The following is a 6369-nucleotide window of genomic DNA, read 5'->3' on the forward strand; positions in this document are numbered from 1 at the left end:
TTCCTTAGTACTCCTAAGTTACTTCCTTACTTTTACAAAACTCGGATCACTAAAACAGACAAACATGACCTGACAAAATTTCACACTTTATCCGAGACTTCAAGATTCTTTGCTAGATTGCTTCTAATCATATAATCACGTTGATCTTGAGTTTCCTTTTAATGATGAGGCATGATATGTTTTCTCTGGTTTGATCACCATCATCATGGTTGAAAGTTATTGCCACTAACTTTAATTATCATTATCGTCATCAAAACATCATAGAGGATCTTCTGTTGGATTGTCAACTTAATATGTGCAAGCATATAGATCCAAAATTGATTCCTATATGTTATCAATATGGAAATAAATGACACACTAGACTAAACTTTCCTCTAGGGAAAAAGGAAAATGAAAAGAAATCTAAGAAAAAGGGAAATAAAGCCTACATTGTATGGCAGGACTATGATATGAGATCCTCAGACGATGAAGAAGCCAACATCTATCTCAGAGAGAATCGTCAATATGACGAGGTAAATTCTTACTTATCTTATCAAGATTTTATTTTTATTTTTAAGAAGCTAACAAAAAAAGTAAATTAGAACAAACTGTCTCCATCTCCAAAGATATTACTTCTTCAATTGAATCTTAAAAGAAATAGAAGATCTTAGATAGAGACAAAGTGATCTAGTCCAAAACCCCCCTCCTTAAAAAATGTATGAATATGTCAAATGTGATGAAAGTACCATTTTAAAAAGTTAAATTTGTTATCTTAAAAAACACTTGTCAAGTTCCCCAAGGGAAGAGATAACCTAAATATTTTGTTGGGGAATTGAAGAGATTCATAAAATAAAGTCAATATCGGCTATGAACCCAACAATAATAGTAAGAAATTTATCAATATCCACAATGATAAATCCTCCTCACATTGAAAAATATTAAAATCCAATTATTGTAATAAAAAAGTTCATATTACCATGTTCCGTTTCATTAAAAAGAGTCATGAAAGTAAATAAGGACATCCTCCATCATATTTCTTTAAAAATACATTGTGAGCGCAAAATGAAAAACGTGTCTGCTCACTAAAATATATGTGATTTAAAATCCAATGATAAAGACATTTATGAAACTATCGATAGAGGACTCAAGATGATATGGGAACCTTAAGTTAAGACCTAAATTTTTATTGCAGGAATGCTTCACAATTACAAATGCTAAATGGTATTTTGATAGAGATTGTTCAAAGCATATGACTAGTGATAAAACCTTGTTCTCCTCCTTCTCTCCTAATAATGAGGGTTTTGTCTCTTATGGTGACAATAATAAGGGAAAACTTTTAGGGTTTGGTACCGTCGATAAGTCCTCTAGTCCAACAATTGGTTAAGTTTTATTTGTTAATGGGTTAAAACATAATTTACTTAGCCTAAGTCAATTATGTGATAAAGGTAACAATGTAACCTTTGTTTCTTCTATATGGATGATTATAAAATCTAAATCAAATAAAATTATGTTTATAAGATCAAGAAGTGGAAATATCTACGCAGGGAATTTAAATTAAATTCCTTCAAGTTATGCATGTCTCTTGAGTAACGAGGATGAATCTTGTTTATGGAATAAGATAATGGCTCACTCATATCCACAAGGATTACTTACACAAGTTGGTCCACAAGGATCTCGTAGATGATTGTCCAGACTTGCATTTCAAAAATAACATATTATGTGAAGTAGGCTAAAAAGGTAAGCAAGTAAGGGCTTATTTTAAAGCAAGAAATATTGTTTTCACATATTGGCCCTTACAAATACTTCACACAGGTCTTTTTGGCCCTTACAGAACTCTAAGCCTTTGTGGAAACATCTACGAACTTATAGTTATTGATGACTACTCTCGCTATGTCTAGACATTATTCTTATCTCAAAAAAGAGATGTGTTTGTTGTCTTTCGAAAACTAGACAAGGTTCTTCAGAAAGAAAAGGAGTAAACATTGCATCCATTAGAAGCAACCACGGTGGAGAATTCCAAAGTGAGGAATTCAAATTTTTTTAATAACTAGAACAGTAATGGGTATACTTTCCCCACTCAACGAACTCCCCAATAAAACGGAGGACAAATATATCTTTAGAAGAGCTTGCGAGGAAGATGCTCAATGACACAAATCTTCCTAAATATTTTTAGGATGATCTGGTAAGCATTGCTTGCTATATTATGAATTGTGTCTTGATAATACAAATTCTAAATTTGATGCCCTATATACTATTTAAAGGAAGAAATCTGAATATTTCTTAGTTACATTTATTTGGATGAAAATGCTTTATCCTTAACAATGCTTTCGAACAAAGCTTTTAGAGTCTTTAACAAAAGAAACCTAACTATGGAAGAACCGATTCACGTTACTTTTGATGACACTAACCCTAAATCATTATAAGTAGAAGTTATTGATTGTGTAGGTATTCTGGAAAAGATAAATCTAGAAAAATGATCAGGAAGTAGAACAAGGTCAAAGTCAAGATCAAACCTTAGATCAAGAGCTTGTTCAAGATCCAAATATAGATACTCCTTTAGATCATCAAGATCTTCCAAGAGAATGGAGGACGACCAAAGACCATCCTATCCAAAATGTTATTGTAGATATCTCTAAGGGAATTCATACCCGACACTCCCTTAATAAGATATGTAACCTATGGCTTTTGTTTCACACATAGATCCAAAATAAATCGACGAGGCTATTATTGATGAAAATTGGTCTCTTGCCATGCAATAAGAGTTAAATCAACTAGAAAAAATGACCAGGAAGTGGAACAAGGTCAAATTCAAGATCAAGCCTTAGATCAATAGCCAGTTCAATATCCAAATATAGATACTCCTTTAGACCATCAAGACCTTCCAAGAGAATGGAAGATGACTAAAGACCATCGTATCCTGAATGATATTAGAGATATATCTAAGGGAGTCATTACTCGATACTCCATTATGTAGATTTTTGACTTTTTGTTCATAAATAGAGCCAAAAGCAATTGACACGACTATTGTTGATAAAAACTGGTCTCTTGCCATGCAAGAAGAGTTAAATCAACTCGAATGAAACAATATTTTGGAACTCGTTCTCAAAGATTAAGCTAATCAAGTAATTGGTACCTGTTGGGTCCTCCATAACAAGTTGGACGAATATAAAAATGTTTTAAGAAATAAAGCCAAACTTGTTGCAAAAGGTTTAAATCAACAGGAATGTGAGATATTGGATCAAACTCTAGTATGGCCGAAGGGTAGCTTCTTGGTTCGATAGGGTTAAGCATGAAGTCGAAGGTTGTTCACATGCTTGTGTCGAAGATGCTAGGGTTGTTAGCATGTTAAATTAGGTTTTAGTGTTTAAATCCTAATTTGTTAAGTTAGCTTGTTTATTAAGTTGGCTTGTGTAATGGGCCTTGTGGAAAAAGCCCATTAGTTAGTATGTTAGGTTTTATTATAAATAGCATACTAGTCTCTCATCATTGCTAAGCAGCAAATCCTAATTTAGGGTGAGAGAGGTTATTTGTTATTCTTGTAAACTTGTAATCTTATTTTCTAAGAGAAAGTGAAAGAATAGCAGTTATAACCAATTCTTGTGTTCCTCTTCTTCCTTGTCCTTTATTCTTCCCTTGCATTATACTTTGTTCTTGGTATTGAATTCACAACAAAATGGTGCGGTGAGCGTGGAGAAGATGCCTTCAACAAAGTATGAGATTGAAAAGTTCACCGGAGTGAATGATTTCGGTCTGTGGAGCTTGAAGATGAAAGCCCTACTGGTTCAGCAGGGTTGTTTGGAAGCGTTGAAGGGAGAGGCAACCATGAATGCAGAATTGACGGCAGTGGAGAAGACGAATATGATCGAGAAAGCACACAACGCAATTTTGTTGAGCCTTGGTGATAAGGTTCTCCAGCAGGTATCAAAGGAGACGACGGCATCAGGGTTATGGGTGAAACTTGAAAGTTTGTATATGACCAAATCGCTGGTAAATCGACTCTACCTGAAGCAAGCTTTGTATTCATTCAAGATGATTGAAGACAAAGTATTGGCTGAGTAGTTGGATATGTTCAACAAGCTGATTCTTGATCTTGAAAATATTGATGTGAAGATCGATGATGAAGATCAAGTGCTGTTACTATTGTGTTCTTTGCCTCGATCACATGCTCACTTCAAAGAAACTCTCTTGTATGGAAGGGAGTCCCTGACGTTTGAAGAAGTTCAATCAGCCTTGTACTCTAAGGACTTGAATGAACGAAAGGAGCATAAACCTTCGACTGTTGGCGAAGGTTTGGCCGTTAAAGGAAAACTCTTACGAAAGGATGGTAAGTTTGACAAGAAGAAGGGCAAAAGCCAGTCGAAGTCTTACAGTGGCGAAGCATCTGGAATTCGATGCTATCATTGTAAGAAGGAGGGTCACACAAGAAAGGTGTGCCCTGAACGCCTGAAATATCATGGAGGTAAGGATAATGGTAATGCAACCATTGTTCAAGATGATTTCGAATCATCTGACGTCCTTGTGGTTTCGAGCAGTGACTCTAGGAAGGAGTGGATTATGGATTCAGGTTGCACTTGGCACATGACTCCAAACAAAGACTTGTTCGAGGAATTATGTGATCAAGATGGTGGAGCAGTACTGCTGGGAAACAATAAAGCTTGCAAAATTGCAGGTGTTGGATCTGTGAGATTCAAACTCCATGATGAGTCAATAAGGTTGTTGACTAAAGTCAGGTATGTTCCTGATTTGAAGAGAAATCTACTTTCTCTTGGTGAATTCGACAAGAAAGGATATGTTTTCCAAGGAGAGAAAAATATCCTAAGAGTCATGAAGGGGTCGAAGGAAGTCTTGAGAGGCGTGATGAAACAAGGCTTGTATATCCTTGAGGCTGAAGTTGTAAGTGGTTCGACAAATGTTGCATCCACGAAACCTTTGTCGAAGACAGAAATCTGGCACATGAGATTGGGCCATGTCAGTGAAAGGGGTCTGGTCGAATTAGGGAAACAAAATCTGCTTGGTGGAGACAAAGTCGAAAAGCTGAAGTTTTGTGAACCCTGTGTACTTGGAAAATCTTGCAGAGTAAAGTTCAACAAAGGCAAACAAAGAACATATGGATCCCTTGATTACATCCATGCTGATCTTTGGGGGCCTGCAAGGTGTCCATCACATTCAGGAGCAAGGTATTTTCTATCCATAGTAGATGATTATTCCAGAAAATTATGGGTATTCATCCAGAAGACTAACGATGAAACTTTTGAGAATTTCAAAAGTTGGAAGACTCTGGTTGAAAATCAAACTGGCAGAAAGGTCAAGAGGTTGAGAACCGACAATGGCCTGGAATTTTGCAATGAGGCATTCGACAGTTTTTGTGCTACCTCTGGTATTGCAAGGCATAGAACTACTGCAGGTACTCCACAGCAAAATGGGTTGGCTGAAAGGTTTAATCGAACTATTTTGGAGAGAGTCAGATGCATGTTGACTAGTGCGGGGTTAACGAAAGTGTTCTGGGCTGAGGCTGTTTCGATAGCAACATATCTGATAAACAGATGTCCTTCGACAGCGTTAGATATGAAGACACCTGAAGAAGTTTGGTCGGGACATCCACCAGATCTCGACAAACTGAGAGTATTTGGCTGCATAGCCTATGCTCACATTAGGCAAGACAAGGTCGAACCTAGAGCTCTGAAATGCATGTTCATGGGATACCCAGAAGGAGTCAAAGCTTATAGGCTATGGTGCCTAAAGCCAGGTCACAGGAGGTGTATCACCAGTCGATATGTAGTTTTCAATGAAGCAGAAATGGCTTTTAAGAAAACTGATGATGTTGGTCGAAGTTCAGAAACATCTGACGAAGAGCTGGAACAGGTAGAGATTCCTGTTGAGGTGGAGCATGTTGATGCTGAATTGCATATCCCTGATGAAGTCGAAGAAGAAGCAGAAGATGCTGAGGAAGTTGAAGAAACTGACGATGACTACCTATTGTCGAGAGATAGGTCGAGAAGAGTCATCAAACCACCTCAGAGACTTGGGTATGCAGATCTTATAGCTTATGCATTAATCTCTGCCAGTGAGGTTCTTGATGATGAACCTAGAGACTACAAGGAAGTTATGAGGAGTCGAAATAAAATTGAATGGCTGAAGGCCATGGATGATGAGATGAAATCTCTTCATGATAATCATACTTGGGAACTGATCAAGAAACCTGTTGGGGCAAGGTTAGTCAGTTGTAAATGGATTTTCAAAGTTAAGGAAGGAATTGTAGGAGTGACGTCGAAAAGATACAAGGAAAGGTTAGTTGCAAGGGGTTTCACTCAGAAAGAAGGTGTCGACTTCAATGATGTGTTTTCTCCTGTTGTGAAGCATAGGTCCATTCGAATGTTGCTTGCCATGGTG

This window comes from Vicia villosa, unplaced genomic scaffold (genome assembly GCF_029867415.1).
Source record: "Vicia villosa cultivar HV-30 ecotype Madison, WI unplaced genomic scaffold, Vvil1.0 ctg.000273F_1_1_1, whole genome shotgun sequence".
In the NCBI taxonomy this organism is placed as follows: Eukaryota; Viridiplantae; Streptophyta; class Magnoliopsida; order Fabales; family Fabaceae; genus Vicia; species Vicia villosa.